The sequence below is a fragment of the Hyaena hyaena genome, unplaced genomic scaffold, assembly GCF_003009895.1.
Source record: "Hyaena hyaena isolate Hyena2069 unplaced genomic scaffold, ASM300989v1 scaffold_795, whole genome shotgun sequence".
NCBI lineage: Eukaryota > Metazoa > Chordata > Mammalia > Carnivora > Hyaenidae > Hyaena > Hyaena hyaena.
The window spans coordinates 725,575-742,916 of NW_024081425.1; the positions used below are offsets into that span (position 1 = coordinate 725,575).

Consider the following 17,342-nt stretch of genomic DNA (forward strand, 5'->3'; position numbering starts at 1 on the left):
TGGATATTTCCCAGAAAGGCAACAGGACTGGCAATAAACATGGGAAATGCAAATTAAAGCTACAAGAAATGCTACTTTGTAACCAATCACACTGGCCATAACTAGAAAAGTTAGATAGGCTCCAGTGTTGCAGAAACTCTCAAATATTCATATCCTGTAGGTATGAGTGTAAATTAGTACTACAGAAAACAAGTTGGCATTATCCAGTAAATACAGATGCACATACCCAATGCCTCAACAATTCTACCTCTAGGTAAATACCTAGAGAAACCTTTGCACATAAGTACCAGGAGATACAAGAATGTTCAAAAGAGGATTCTATAGTGATGGAAACTGAATGAATTACTGCTACATGCCTCAACACTGATAAATATCTGAAGGTCATTTTGAGTGGAAAAATAACAAGTTACAGAAGAAAACAAACAGCTTGATTGTGCGTGTATATAAAGTGCAAAATTATGTAAAACTAAGCAGTAGATTGGTAAAACTATAAACAAGCATGAGAAACAATAAACATAAAATTCAAGTCTGTTTCTAAAGACCTGGTAAGAAAGAAGGCAACCTAACGCTACCTGATTGAGACTCCCTACTTCTGACAAATCCACTTGTAATTTGGATTAAAGTGTCCATGATCACACTCACGATTAGCATAACCTTCTTGCAGTATGCTTCAGTATATGCATTTCTAAATAAGACCCGAATCACATCTTGAAAGAACCTATTTTATGTGTACCAGAGTTCTTAAATGTCATTGTGAGATGCAGACTTCCAATTATGAGTCAATGGTACAGTTCATAATTGCATCATAAATTTCGTTTTGTATAAATCCATATTTTCCTCATGTCTACACTTCTTAGAGCCAGACTTTTCATGAAGAGCAGCAGCTCTGCGAAACAAGGAAGATGCTTTCTCAGTGCTTTATACGATTAGAGTATAAATTGCTTAAGTAGAGGCTGCTTGTTCCTGAACTTTCCACTTAACAACAGGGGCTGGCTGGGTTTGTTCAACAGAATCAGCAGGACAATAACATTGTATAAAAAAGCACTTTATGGAACTTTATGGAAAGATTCTTTGGGCCTTAATTCTAGGAAAATAAATAGAACTTCATACAAGCCAAGCAAAAACAGTCTTCTTTGGATTATATTGCCTTTTAACTCTTGGTTTTTATGATAATGCCTGGTAGGTAACAAAAATTAAAAAAGAAAAATTGGAGAATTTCTTTGAAAAAGTAGCATGAACTTCAAATAAACTGGGTTGCTATAAAGCTTAGCAATGCCAGAGAAAAAAAATAGAATCATGTATTTTTTAAGATTGCATGTTTTTTTCCTTCATTGCCATTCTTAGAATGCATCTTAGTTCCCTGACAGATGCAAAATTCATTCCTATATGCAACTGAGTACTTACAGTTAACATTAATGTAGCTATGTATTTTATTTTATTTTTTTAATTATTTTTTAAAAATGTTTTATTTATTTCTAGGAGAGAGAGAGACAGCATGAGCAGGGGAGGGTCAGAGAGAGAGGGAGTCACAGACTCTGAAACAGGCTCCAGGCTCTGATCTGGCAGTCAGCACAGAGCCCGACGCGGGGCTCGAACCCACGAACCGCGAGATCATGACCTAGGCAAAAGTCGGACGCTTAACCGACTAAGCCACCCAGGCGCCCCTGTAGCTATGTATTTTAAAAGTCTACTGCACCCACTTCTAAAAATGTCTGAAGGAGTTTACATATTAACCCATAGTTCAAAGGCATACTCTTATGTTTAAATGCAAAATAAGATAGACTCCGGAAAACATACAGGAGTTGATGCTATCAAGTACCAGTCATGTTCTGCCCTTTTTGAATGGCTCCCTACCACAAACAAATACTACCTTCTTCCTCCACTCTTAAGTAGAGGCTGTTTGTTCCTGAACTTTCCACTTAACAACAGGGGCTGGCTGGGTTTGTTCAACAGAATCAGCAGGACAATAACATTGTTAAGAGTGTGGACCTTGGAGACAAACCACCTGGATGGAGGCATGGCTATGTACCTTGAGCAAGATATTAAATGTCACAGAGCCTCAGTTTCCTCATTTGTAAAATGGGGGCTAATAATAGTACTTACCTCATAGGTGAGAATTAAGTGAGCATAGGATCTGTAAAGGACTTAGAACAGAACGTGGCACACGGTAAGTGCTAACTAACAATTAGCATTTGCCTATTCAATATTCTGCCAAGCTCCTGTCAAAATTCTTCTTCCTCTGACACTTGTGCCTCTCAAATTTTCTATCCTCCATCACTTCCTGTTTCTCTCATAAATCTCTGATTAGTATCAGAGATTTTATGATTTTTCTCTCTACCCCAAACCTGTGATAATCCTGCTGCTTCAGTGTTCCGGTGGGTGGCCCTTCCAACACGCAGTGCCTTGGCTTCTTCAACTCCAATGCCCTCCATCTCCACACAGAGGTCAACAACCTATCCCTTTTCCGTATTATTACCTGCAGCTACTCCACCTGTAAGATCTTAAACCATACCATTCAACTTTCTTACCACAAACTCCCGTTATCCTCACTGCTCCAATAACACCTGCTTATCCGTCAGGTTTGTGACTGAACTCTTATCCCACTCACTCCAAGTGCCATGCTTTTTTTCTGGTTTTGCTTCCATTGCCGTCTTGCTTTGGTTCAGCACTTAAATAACATCTTAACTCTTAACTCTTAAATAACATCTTCAGCTTCTCATCCCTCTTTTTCTTTCTTTTCCTTCTGCAAAACTTACCCAAATGTGGATCAGTTCAGCATTCTTTGCTTCTAAAACCACACTAAGTAAGTCATTCAACCATATGTACAGGAGCCATTACTCATGGTCTCCATCCTCAGCCCGGCTCGCCATCCCCCTCGCTAGTCTTGCATTTCTTTGCAAACCTCCTGTTGCCCTGCTCTTCTCTCATATCAAATCCCCAAGTTCCACCTAAACCACTTCCTAAATATCTCTTGAATCTAAAAGCCCTGCTTGATTCTTCTCTCATCATCTATACCAATCTCTTTTACCATCTCCACAATATTCTCCTCGCAGCTACCAAAGTAGTCTTCCTAAAAATTCAAGTACATCATGTTCCCTACATGCTTCATACCCTTCACTAACTCCCTACTGCTTCCTGATGTAGGACTTACCTACATACCTTGACCATAGCTTGACCCCAAGGCCCTCTGTGATGAGGCCTTTGTTTACCTCTCTGCACTTCTTTCCCGATTCTTCCAACCTGCACCTTACACACTCAGTTACTTGTACTTCCTTGAATGTGCCATATTCTCTCAGACCCCGTGCATCTCATATGCTACCTCCTTTACAAGGAATGTCTTTTTTCTTCTTTTTCTACCTGGGTAACTCCTATTGGTCTGTTAGGGTTCATTTCAGGCGTCCCTTCTTGTCGGCTCTGGTGTAGAGACTTCCTTGACTCTTCCTCTTCCTGAGCAGGTTGGGTGGATGTCTCTCTTTGTTCTTCTATGTGTGTTATCTCTATTCAAGTACTTGTCATGTTCCTGGCACCAGTAAATAGTTTGTGGATGAGTGAATAAGCAAAGACATCCTATTTCCATAAAATAATGATAAAAACTACAATGGCATTTCATTTTATACATCCTTTGGAATAGAGGTTTTTAAAACTGTAGTGGAGTCAGTATTACAGAGTGACTGACACTCCAGCTAGCTGGCTGTCACTGCAAACTCTCAAGTAACTGGCTCACCCAAACCAAGAATGCGATCAATTGCTACCACTGACTGGAAGCCTAACAGTGTATTAGACACCTAAGACTGTCATTTAGCTCTTCTGGAGGCAAGATGGCTTTAACATCTCTACATATCATATCTCCATATGTTAACACTTAATAGTCAGAGAAAGGGCTTTCTCTCTTTTTTTTCTTTGTTAAAAAAGCAACAAAAATCCTTTTCCAGAACCGTTTCCCCTGTCCCTACCATCAGAGCACAGTAAAACCTTGGGTTGTGAAAATAATTCATTCCAGAAACATGCTTGTCATCCAAAGCACTTGTATACCAAAGAGAATTTCCCCATAAGAAATAATGGAAACTTGGGTGATTCGTCCCACAAATATTCATTTAAAATAATTACATGGGGCACCTGGGTGACTCAGTTGGTTAAGCAGCCGACTTCAGTTGAGGTCATGATCTCATGACTCGAAGGCTCGTGAGTTCAAACCTTGTGTCAGGCTCTGGGCTGTCAAACAGGAGACTGTTTCCTATTGTGTCTCCCTCTCTCTCTACCCCTCCCCTGCTTGCTCTCTATCTGTCTCTCTCTCAAAAATAAATAAATATTTTAAAATTTTTATTAGTTATAATACTGTAATATAATACAAATAGTAAAGAAAATACAAAATATAAAAAAATAAACAAACTAACCTGCACTTACCTTTAAAAACCTTCATGGCTGGTATGAGAGAGACCAGAGAGAGGAAGGTTATCGTGTAGGGTGACTTTCACTATCACTAACAGAATCACTGCTATATGTTGGCTCAGTAGAATCGCTTTCTTTTCATGCAACTTTGACAAGGAACCTATCCAATGATATTTCCTTTTGCGTCCTTTTGAGGATTTCATGGAAATGTGACATTGCATTGTTGTTAAACAGATTAATTACTCATACTGCTACAGCTTTACTTGGGTGGTGCTTTTCCACAAAAGTTTGCACTGTTTCCTATGTTTTACACATCTCTCTAATCTCATTTGCAGTGAGGGCTTCCTCCACCTTTTTCTCCTCCTCTTCTGCAGAGGAGATACAGACATAGACTTCTTATAAAATCCTGCCATTTCGGCCACTCACACACTTCATTCTTAATTCTCAATGACTTCCTTCTTGACTTGCACCATAATCATCTCCTTCTTACTGCCTTTCTTGTCAACCTTTTTCTGCATGGGGCCATTGTATACGCTTGCACAGATGTTGACTACAGTACAGTATTAATAAACTCTTGTCATATACTGTATTTAATGTAACTGGCAATTTGGCAGCAGAGGAAAGGTTCTATGCCTGCAGGCAGCCTGAGCTAGAATTAAGCAAAGCATTCCTGAGCTTACTTTTGTATGGAAAAGCAAAGGACTGTCCATAGGTGCTTTGAAGTGACAAAAAATACACTAGTGCCAGTTGTGGGCACCTTCCAATGTTCTGAAAAATCACTGGTTGCTGCCAAACACCGTGGCATGAGACAGAGCATCCAAGCATGGGAAGCGATCACCCACAATCCTACAGCAAGAGAGAGAGTGAGAGAGAAGAGCCATTGGCTCAGTTGTGATCATGTCACATTTGGCATCATGTACTACTCATATTGGAAGACATTGCTTATTTATCAAGTTAAAATGTATTAGAAATGTTTGCTCGTCTTGCAGAACACTCGCACAACAAGTTACTCACATTCCAAAGTTTTACTGTAGTTCCTACCAATATCACTGGCAAAAGCCAGATCAAATACCAAACCCCTAAACTGGTCAACGGCATGGGGAATGGGGGCATTATTTTGGCTTAGACCAATCAGGATATAACAGAGTCACCTGATGGGAAAGGGCACTAAAAAAAAATTTGAGTTCTAATTAAGGATGAGAAGAGAAATGGCTGTTGAGTAGGCAACTGACAGTCTTTGCTAAAACAAGTGTCTTCACCAAACAAATTTGGATTTAGCATTAGGCATGTTATAGTTTAATTCCCATCTTTGCCATTTTCTTGTGTGACCTTGGGCAACCTTTATTCCTCTTTAAGACTCAATTTCCTCATCTACATAGCATTATTGTGAAGATTAAATGAGATCACATATATAATGTGAACATCCATTCACCCATTTAAAAAAATTTTTTTGAACATCTACAATGTGCCAGGTACTATGCCCAGGATATAGTAGTGAATAAGATAGATAGGATCTCTCCTTTCATGTAGTTTGTCAGCAATAAATGTTAGTTTCTAAATTTCCTAATTTTTCTAAGAAATTAAGAAAGACTTTGATTACTTTGATAATCACTTAAAATTTTTAATGTTTATTTATTTTTGAGAGAGAGAGAGAGAGACAGAGCACAAGTGGGAGAGGGACAGAGAAGGAAGGAGACACAGAATTTGAAGTAGGCTCCAGGCTCTGAGCTGTCAGCCCAGAGCCTGCTGCAGGGCTCAGACCCACAAACCACGAGATCATGACTTGAGCCGAAGTCATACACTGAACCAACTGAGCCACCCAGGGGCCCTACCTGGACAATCACTTTTTAAAGAAACTCAGTGTTTTCATGAGTATGTATGATTTCTGAAGTTTTATATTTAATGTATGAAGGTTTAGAAACATTTAGTTTTTACTTTTGGTTTATTCTGTTTAATTAAATTTATCAGAGAAATTTATATCTTTACCAGTATATTGTCATTATGAATGCTATCCTGATTCCTAGACTACAGATGATTGGTAAAGTGCAATATTTTTAGAAGTGAACAACCAAGACAATATCCAATATAATCTTACAGCCCTGAGGAAAAAAATCCAGATGCAATGGCATGCAGTCTGAGTAATGATATACTTGGTCTAGAGTTAACAGATCCAACTCATGACGAGGGTTAACGGTCACTTAATAGGAACAATCAGGTCATTAGGGTGACCCATTCCCCATTCACACCCATTAACTATTATAAACAATAGAGTTGAAGAGGCTTGTAAAGACTAACCTCTCACAAAAACAAACATATACATGTGAAAGTATAATTAAGATACTGTTGTAGCAGATTAAGGAGTCTCTCTTAATGTTGTTTTGAGATACAGTAAGAAAACTGGTTTTAAAACAGGAGATCTAGAGGTATAACACAAAAGAAGGGACAATAAACATTAAGTGTACAAATCTGGGGGCCCAGAAAAGAGGGACCTCTGCTCACCTATCACACCTCTATCTAGTTTTCTTATTGACCATATATACTGAGCTGTTTCCTCTTTGCATTTTTCTTTGATCCTACCAAGGAACTGAGATTTTTTTTTTAAACAAAAAGTGTCTTTATATACATGAAAAAACAAGCATTACTGAGTCATTAAAAGTTGAATTGTTTTTCCAGTACTACCTATGGATTTTCGCCAGTCCATGTCTTTATCCAATCTCTCTTAAGACCAAATGAGTATCTAAAAGTAGTCTAGGTGGAGCTAGGGCACAATTACTAGATATGGACAAAGGTGAATGGGCTTTGATGTGATCCAATATTTAACTTTAATCACAAATATGAGGGTCAGAAGGAAATCTATTTATCCAATGTGGACAGACAACAATGTCCCCACAAAAGTTATCAAGAGGAACATAGACACAGGGAAGGCACTGAAAGTTTGTGGACAGAATTAACTAAGAGTTGAAACTAAAGACAAAGTATGTTATTAAATTTTATGGCATGTGAGATTAAGTTTATGGGACCAAACATATTAGAATCCTTAGACATTTCTATAGTGAAATGTAATATTTATAGAGAAAAGGAACAGACAGGTATAGCTCTGATGATTTATCAACATCCATGTAATCACCACCAATGTCAAGAAGTGGATTTTGCTTGCACCTGAGAAGACTCCCTCCCACCTCTCCCAATAACTAATGTCCCCAGCAAAGGTAATTACTATCCCAGCTTTGATGAAAATCATTTCCTTACTTTTATGTTTTTTTCTTTTAGAGAGCAACAAGTGGGGAAGAGGGGCAGAAAGAGAGAGGGAAGATCTCAAGCAGACTCCCTGCTCAGTGTGGAGCCTGACACAGGGCTTAATACCACCGCCCTGGGGTCATGACCTAAGCCAAAATCAAGGGTCGGGTATTCAACCTACTGAGCCACCAAAGCACCCCTTCCTTGCTTTTCTTTATAGTTCTTCCACCTAAGCACGCATCCCCAAACGCTAGTTTATTTTTACCTGCTTTTTGCACTTCATATATAAATGGAATTTATACATATTCACTTGTTCTTTACTTATTTAATTCAACATTATGTTTGTGAGATTCACAGATCTTGTTGAATGTTAGCTATAATTTGTTCAGCTACATAAAGCAAATACTATACAGTAAATTTTAATTTAATTTAATTCCACTGAAATAATATACTACAACTCATTTACCAGTGCTATTCTTAGATGTTTTAGAAAGCCAAAGAAGTTTTAATCTCTTTTTCTAACTACATAGACTCTCATTATAGTGAAGATATGGACTATTGTTTTCATTTATTAAATTGATTAATTTAAGGGAGAGAAACAAAAAATTTCTTAAGTTCGTTGTGCTTCAGAAAAGGGGTAATTGGAGAGAGTTGATCCTGATTGGGCTGGTGGAAGGTGGAAGGAGAATCAAGGAGGTTACTTTCCCCATTTTTTGCAATGGAGAAACACATGAGGCCATGCTCCAAACCACATAGCTTTGTCCTCTGTCACTGAAAAAGGAGCAAGAAAATCATGGCTACATGGGCGGAGAGTGTGTGCTTGGTATGAAAGAGAGAAAGAGCATGTACATGTATACATGCACAAAACGATTTCAATTCTAGTTGTTATTCCATTAGTTCTTGATACTGGTATTGTTATATTTGCTGTGTGGTGGTCACGAAAGCAAAGATGTTCTGTTAATCACAGACTTTGTTAAAAAAAAAGGGCTGCTACCTTGCATTGGACTGGGTTATTGTTCAGCAAATACTCAGCCCCTCCACCTCTCTCTTATAATGAAGTATATTTTCCTATCTTTGGGCTTGGCCATATGACATGCCTTGGCTGCTGGGAAATCAACAAGTGTAAAATAAATAGCAGCACTAAATATGCTTGAGTGGTGGACTCATGCTCTTGTGCTCCAGTGATCTGCCAAAAAAGCAAGCCCTGGTTGGCCTCTACCCTAGGCTCCAGAATCGAAACATGTGGAGCAGACCTGAACCCATACCATAGGCAACCAACTTGCAACTTGGAGCAGAGTTGCCCACCCGAGATGAGGCTACGTCAGCCCAGCTGAAGGCGACCGGTGCAAGCATAAATGTCTGTTACTGTGAGCCACTGGGTGTGGAGTATTTTGCTATTAAACTGGCAAAAACTGTTTTATAGCTATAGTCAGAGTTTTAAAGGTCAGGCCATTATCATTCCTTAACAGTAATGGACTTGGCTCTATTTACCTCATTCTACATTTGCTTCATAAAACCAGGGATTCAGATTTCAATACTTTTTTAAAAGTTTATTTATTTATTTTGAGGGGAGGAGGCAGAGAAGGGAGAGAGAGAATCCCAAGCAAGTTCTGCACTGTCAGCATGAAGCCTGATGAGGGACTTGAACCTACAAACCATGAGATCATGACCTGAGCTAAAGTCAGAAGACTCGGATACCTAACTGACTAAGCCACCCAGGTGCCCCATTATCTTGGTTTTGTTTTGTTTTTTTTTTAGCTCAACTACTTACTGCCCAGAGGACTATTACCAGATCCTTCTGGAATTTGAAGAAGGGGTTGGTAGGAGATGGAAATAGATATTCTTGGGGTCTGTGGAAAGGATCTAGGATCAGTTAGGAACTTTTTGAGTCCTGGCTATACCACTTGGGAAAATGACAGAAGAGACTACAACTGCATTTACGTAGCAGGTATGCTGTTCTGGGCTTATTCAGAGAGGTGGGAGATGCCTTACTCAGGTGTGAGGTATACAGAGGGTTAAAGCATAGGTAAGTTACAGTTTTTAATAGCTAACTCTTAAGGTCCACAAAGCTATACTCTAGGACAAGTATAAGTTTAAAGGTTAAATACTTCATATACGTGGAGAAATGGTAAATTTCATATCCTCATGGTGAGACTGTAAATTGATCTAAACACTTTGGAGAACTTGGCAGTAATTGGAAATTACTTTGGAGAACAAGTATGTATTAAGTAATGTTGAAGATGCTCACATCTTAACATCCGGTAATTTGGTACTGGATGAATCTGGTGATGGATGAGACCGATGGGTCTCAACAGGGCTGGTGTCACACCTGAAGGGGCATTTTTGTTTATAATAGTGATGGGAGGTTTACTACAACATGTAGGGGGTGGGGACCAGGTATCCTATATATCCTGTAACCCAAAGGATAGTTCCATTAAAACAAAACAAAACAAAACTGTCCTGGATCCTCTCTGACTTTCGAAGGCCTAGTAGAGCATTCACGTAGATGAAGAGTCTACGTGTTACCTAAGAGGATAACAACTTTGCTTCAGATATAAATACCAAGTACTTTTTGGTAAGATTTTAATATATATATACTTTCCAGGGATGCAGCCAGTAGAAAAGTGAAGATTGTATTTTGTCTTGTTGTTCACATCACCAATAGCAACACCACTTTTGAGTTTTGAGTTTCTAATATCACAAGTCTCTATGAGTCTGCATTTGTAGGTAACTTCATTTTGTCTCCTAATATACTATAGTGTATTTGTAGCCACTGACATATTGAATACCAATTATTTTATTAAGATTTGTTTTCTTATATGTCTACTTTATATCACAGTAAAAGCATTAAATTTGATTGTTTTAAATGTGTACATGAGTTCATTGTCTATGAATTTCATTTCAAGATCGTTAATGGAGTGATAAAAAATATATTTGTTATAAGAAGAGCACATTGGGTCTGACAGTAATGAGAATTACTGCCCTAGATAAATTCTCACATGCACCCAAGGAGATGAAGAAATGTAGTATAGAACTGCTCTCCAACAGAGTAGTCACTAACCACATTAATTTAAATTAAATTAAATTAAAAATTGAGTCCTTTGGTCATATTGACACTCGAAGTTCAGTACCACATGTAGCTCATGGCTACAGTATTGTAGAGCATAGATATAAGATATTTCCATCAGTACACAAATTTCTATTGGATAGAATTGGTTTAGAATATTAGGGCGACAATGTTTATAATATCAAAAACTTGAAAGCTAACCTATATTTTCATTAAAAGGGGAATGGAAAAGTAAGTGGAATGCTATATAGCGGTAAAAATGAATGCTTGCATATATCAACACAGATGAATTCCACAAATAACATCGAGAAAAGCAAAACACCTGCATTTGAACCTCTTACTTGATACGTCTCTGAAGGCAAGGGAAATAAAAGCAAAATATGAACTATTGGGACCTCATCAAGATAAAATGCTTCTGCACGGCAAAGGAAACAATCAACAAAACTAAAAGCAACCAACATAATGGGAGAAGATACTTGCAAATGACATATTGGATAAAAGGTCAGTATCCAAAATCTATAAAGATTTCCAAACTCAACACCCGAAAAGCAAATAATCCAGTGAAGAAACGGGCAGAAGAATGAATAGACACTTTTCCAAAGAAGACATCCAGATGGCTAACAGACACATGAGAAGATGCTCAACATCACTCAACATCAGGGAAATACAAATCAAAACCACATTGAGATAACACCTCACACCTGTCAGAGTGGCTAAAATTAACAATTCAGGAAACAACAGATGTTGGCAAGGATGTGGAGAAATGGGAACCCTCTTGCACTGTTGGTGGGAATGCAAACTGGTACAGCCACTCTGGAAAACAGTGTGGAGGCTCCTCAAAAAATTAAAAATTGAACTACTCTACAACCGAGCAATAGCACTACTAAGAATTTATCCAAAGGATTCAAGAGTGCTGATTCGTAGGGGCACATGTACCCAATGTTTACGGCAGTGCTATCAACAATAGCCAAATTATGGAAAGAGACCAAATATCCATCAACTGATGAATGGATAAAGAAGATGTGGTATATATATGTGTGTGTATATATATATATACATATATATATAACGGGATACTACTCAGTAATGAAAAAGAATGAAATCTTACCATTTGCAATAAAGTGGATGGAACTAATGGGTATTATGCTAAATGTAATAAATCAGAGAGAGAAAGACAGATATCATATGTTTTCACTCACATGTGGAATTTGAGAAACTTAACAGAAGACCATGGGGGAAACGAAGGGAAAAAAAGAGTTTCAAATAGAGAGGGAGGCAAATCATAAGAGACTCTTAAGTACAGAGAACAAACTGAGGATTGATGGGGGCAGGGGGAGCAGAGAGGTGGGAAAAATGGGCGATAGGCATTGAGGAGGGCACTTGTTGGGATGAGCACTGGGTGCTGTATGTAAGCGATGAATCACAGAAATCTACTCCTGAAGCCAAGAGCACACTGTATACGCTGTATGTTAGTTAACTTGACAATAAATTATATCTATATATATAATTTTTATATACATATATAAAAAATTGTATATATAATTTATATATAAATAAACTATAAAATATATATATAAAAGACCTGCATTTGATGCCATTTGAACCTAATAATACTGCGTGTGATTTAGGGATCCATATGTAGCAAAAATATTTTTTAAATGCATGGGAATGATTAACACCAAATTCAGGATAGCGGTTATCTCTGGCATCAAGGAAGAGATGCAATTGGAGAGGAGTATAATAGGGGCTTACCTGCACTTAAAATGTTTTATTTCTTCAGATATAAGGTGGACATACAAGGATTCATTATTATTTATATTTTTTAATACAGAGAATATACATTATTCTGTGTCAATTTTGTAGATATTAAATATTGCAAAATAAAGTTTTAAATGGAAGGAGTTTCACAAGCTTCTGATAGCAAGGAGTAATGTTTTGTTCATCTCTCTAAGCATAGTGCCAAAGTGTCAAAGTGCAAAGATACTCAATTAATGTTGGTTGAGTAGTTAATCAAGCATTCCAAAATTCATACGATAGTATAGTTTTAACTCTAAGACATAAACAGAACACTTCAGTCCCATTAGATCAGGGTATCCAGTAACACAAACCTTTTTTTAATCATGTGTTCATTTTACAAATATCTGTTGGGGCCTACTATATGTCAAGCACTCCTCCAGTGGTAAGAGTACAACAGGGAACATGTAAAACAAAATTTCGTTCCTTCGAGGGACTTACATTCGAGGATGTGTTTTGGGGAAGGGGGCAGGGGGAAAACCCAGAGGAGTATTAATAATAAAAAAAATAAATAAGTAAAATAGAAAGTAGGTCAGATGGGATAAAGCCCTCAAGAAAAATGAAGTTGGGAGCAGAAGGGTTCGATGATTTTAGGCAGTATTAAACAGGGTAGTCAGGCTCTCTTTGAGTGAGTGACCTTTGAGCTAAGATTTGGAGCGAGGGAGAGAGCAAGCCCGTGAGCAGTTGAGTCAGAGGGAGGAGAGAGCACAAGAACCTTGAGGCAGCCTGGAGCAGAGGCCAGGGCAGCTGGCCAGATTGATTGCCTGGGAGGGGGGATGAGGAGGGAGACCAAAGAGTGGGCAGAGCCTGTGAGACTATTTTCAGGACTTTGGCTTTTACCTTGTGTGAGATGAAGGACTTGGAACAAAGGACAAAAATCATCTGGCTTGCATACTTAAAGGATCACTCTATTTGGGTAATAGATAATAGTGGTAAGTAGAAACAGGGAGACCAGTTAAGACATTATTGCATTAATTGAGGCCAGAGATGACAGTGGCTGGAACCAGAGGGGTAACAGTGGAGATGAGAGTGGTCAGACTTTTGACAAAGTTTGAAGACATGAGCACAGAGCCATTTCTGATGGATTGTGTATGAGAAAGGGGGCAGTCAAGGATACAACAATTTTTGGCTTGAAGTTGCCACTGACTAAGAAGACAGGGAACTGGCTGGCTGGGGGTGGGAAGGGGTTCAGTATGGGACATGTCAAGCTGCAGATGTTTACTAGGCATCCAGATGGAGCTGTTAAGTAAACAGTTGGTATAGCAGCCTGAGGGTCAAGAGAGACACAGAAGCTGGGGTAATACATTTGAGAGCCATTAGCACATAGGTGGTATTGAAAGGTTAAAGGCAGGATGAGATCATCAGGGCAAGAAGAATAGCTAGAAGGGAAACCTGAGTGGCTCAGTTGGTTAAATGTCCAACTCTTAATTTTGGCTCAGGTCAGGATTTGTTTGTGATAAGGCAATGCAGTGTTTAGGAGTCAGGAAGGAAGAGGGAGATCCAGTCAACAGTGATCTCAGCCAATGAGGTAAGAGACATCCATGGAAAGATAATGCCTTGGAAGCCAGGTTAAGGAAGTAATTAAAAGAGAAGAAGGGTGACTAACAGCATCAAATTATACTCGGGGCCCACATAAGATGAGGAGAATAAAAGAGCTTTGTATAAAACAAAGTAAGGGTTATGGGAGACCTTGGCAAGGCCAGTTGTGGAGGAGTGCGGGGGGGCTGAAACCCTTCTTGCAGAGGGCTCAGGAGAGTGGAGAGAAACGAATAAACAGGAAAGCCAACTCTTCAAGGCTCTTTTTCTGCCTTATCTGACTTTTAAACAGAAAGGGAAGCCGTGCATTCCTAATTAAACTGACACAAATGCATACTGGAATCCAGTAATCTAAACATATATCTTATCTCGAAAAAATAAAGCTCAAAGCTGCTAGAAAATTCCACTCATGTATGAGAATTTCCTTCATTTTCTACAAACAGAAGGAACTACCAGGAGAAACTGAACTAGGGATTCTGGTAGGGGAGGGACAATCCTAAATGAAGTGGTCACCTTCCTCTAATTTTGTTATGTGAAGCCAAATTAGTCCCCTTTACTTATTAATAGATCAAATTTCCCCCAATGTAAATTAGTGGTTGGAAACTATTAGCTCAACCTTAAAAGCCATTTATCCCATAAGAACTTTGACCCCAAAGACCAATTCACCTGTCTGATTCATCCAGGATCAGCTCAAGTGATTCTCAGATAAGGCCAGCCTACAGTTCAAGAATCATGGAGGGATAGGGGCGCCTGGGTGGCCCAGTAGGTTAAGCGTCCGACCTAGGCTCAGGTCATGATCTCACGGTTTGTGGGTTCAAGCCCCACGTCGGGCTCTGTACTGGCAGCTAGCCTGGAGCCTGTCTTCGAATTCTGTATCTCCCTCTCTCTCTCTGACCCTCCCCTGCTCAAGTTATCTCTATCTCTCTCTCAAAAACAAATAAAACATTAAAAATAAAAAAAGAATCACAGAGGGATCTCATGGATCTTGTTAATAAACAAGATGTGTCAGGGCAATAGGCCTGTGATCCCTAGACCTGCTCTGCTCTCACTTCTACCCAGAAAACGAGGCCAAGGGGAACAATATGTAAAAGACTGGCTTTAGCATATCATCAGTAAACTTACACTTTTGGATGACCTTCAACTCACTGCCATCAGATCAGGTGCCTAAGAGAAAAGAAATAATTAAAACAATTTCCTTCTTATAAGGGTTTGATATATTATAATATGACCCCAATGTGGTTCATTATAACAAAGAATTAACTTGTAATATAGGATGCTATTAGCTTTTCAGAAAATCCAGGTTAAAACAGTATCCAGAATTCATAAGTAGTAATCAGTAAATGGAAGAATAATCTGACAATCAAAAATGTCTATGGAATAGAATGTATTATTATTACAACAGATAAAGCTGAGAGATAAGAAGGCAAATAATTTTAATCACATTTATTGAATCAAGTAATATTTAGCATATTCTAATTTATATACTCTGTTTATAGAATTAACAATTATAATAGCTAATAGAAACCTTAAAATTGCAGAAAATCCATTTTTGGTTATGTTTTTTTTTGTTGTTGGGGACATCTTTCCCTTGCTCCCCAAATCAAAATGTAACCAGAATTTTTTTTCCTTTCTTAAACAGAACCGTTGAACTTGAGCTATAAAGTAGAAAAAGGAACTAACTTTTCTTTCTCTCTGTTCATATACACCATCTAGTGGATTTGTTATTTAAACAAAAACAGGAATGAGAAAAAAAGTTATATGATCTAATAAATTATAGACACTGCATAAAAATAATGCCTTATAAAAACATGGCAAGTAGAGTATTATAATAAAACAATTAGGGTTTGGCCCATAAGCATATCCTATATGGACATTAAGTACATTTATTTTAGTGTTATCTGGATCTCTGGCTTTTGACACGATTGTAAAAGTTAAAGAAGGAATCAAGAAACAATGTTGTGAGAAATAATCAAAAAGTTAAGTTACTCTGAAGAAAAGTTAACTAAACTTTCATTTTTAACATAAAATTCTTTTATCCAAGCATGTGATATTTAGATGTATTTCACATTATATAGAGTACACCAGAATTCAATGTTTATGTGCATTTCACTTTGTACTATATACTCATAGCATCCTAATAAATAGTAGGGCCCTAGAAATCAACTAGTCTAGTTTTCTAACTTTACAGATGAGAGGATTGAAGCCCAGAGAAGAGAACTGATTTGTTGAATGCCACAGTTATGCAATGGTAAGATAAAAATTCAGATCTCTTGAATCTCAACAAAGTGTTTTCTTTGACTGCTCCCATCTAATAAAATAAAAAGTGGCACACAGACCAGACACTACCTGAAATCCACACAGATTAGTATGTGATAAAGGAACCTAATATAGATTGGAGCATTTTTCTCTGTGGGTCACTGATGAAAAAAGAGAAATAGGCATTTCAGGCAGCAGGAGAGATATAAACAAAGGTGCATATATTGTCTAATTTGTGAGTTAAAAAAGGACAGGATATGACATGTTAGAGCAACTGAAAGCAGGCTGGAGTGTGGGGAGCAAGAAAAGAAGTCCGCAGAGGCTCTCTGGAGACAAGACAGAAGCTGGCCCCAGTGGAGACATGTAATCCTGGACTGGGTCTTATCCTAAATGGAAAGGAATTCACAAGAGAGGTCATATGCCCATATTTTGACTCTTTAAAGATAAGTCTTTAACTGAAATGTTTTTCCCTCTTGACTGTGTAAACTATATATATATATACACACACATATATATATATTATCAAGTTCAGTAAAAAGGTATACAATTAAAAATCATCTCTTTCCCACTCCCACCCTATTACCACCCAGTTCTCAGTTTGGTCCCAGTTTCCAGTTTGGTCCGAGACCAAACACAATTACCTATCCCCCCAACCCCATTTATTTATTTTTTTTAACAAAAATAGTTATATGCACATTCTTCTGCATTTTAATTATTTCCTTAATTACCTTGGGGGCACTTATCACATCAGCTCAATTAGAACTAACCAAAAGCTATATATGTCGTATTCTATCATATGCACCTACCATTCTTTATTTTATATCAGTTCTCCATTGATGGGCATTTAAGACACACACACACACACACACACACACACACACACACACACACACGTTTGCCACAATGAATATGCACAGACATATGTCATTTTGCCTTCTGTAAGACACCTGAAGGATAAATTCCCAGAAGTAAACAGGCAGGTCATAAAGGTTCTATATGACTCTAATTTTGATAGGTATTGCCAAATTGCATCCCAAAAAGAGTGAATTAATTTATACTCCCA

At 38.1% G+C, this 17,342-nt stretch overlaps 1 long non-coding RNA gene across 2 annotated transcripts in view; it reads right to left on the minus strand.

Moving 5' to 3' along the window:
- LOC120221624 overlaps positions 1 to 17,342 on the minus strand; it is an 83,852-nt gene that overhangs the window by 12,075 nt on the left and 54,435 nt on the right. For both annotated transcript variants that reach the window (XR_005525846.1, XR_005525845.1), the window contains one exon: positions 15,146 to 15,187. This is a non-coding gene — a long non-coding RNA (uncharacterized LOC120221624). The remainder of the gene's footprint in view (positions 1 to 15,145; positions 15,188 to 17,342) is intronic.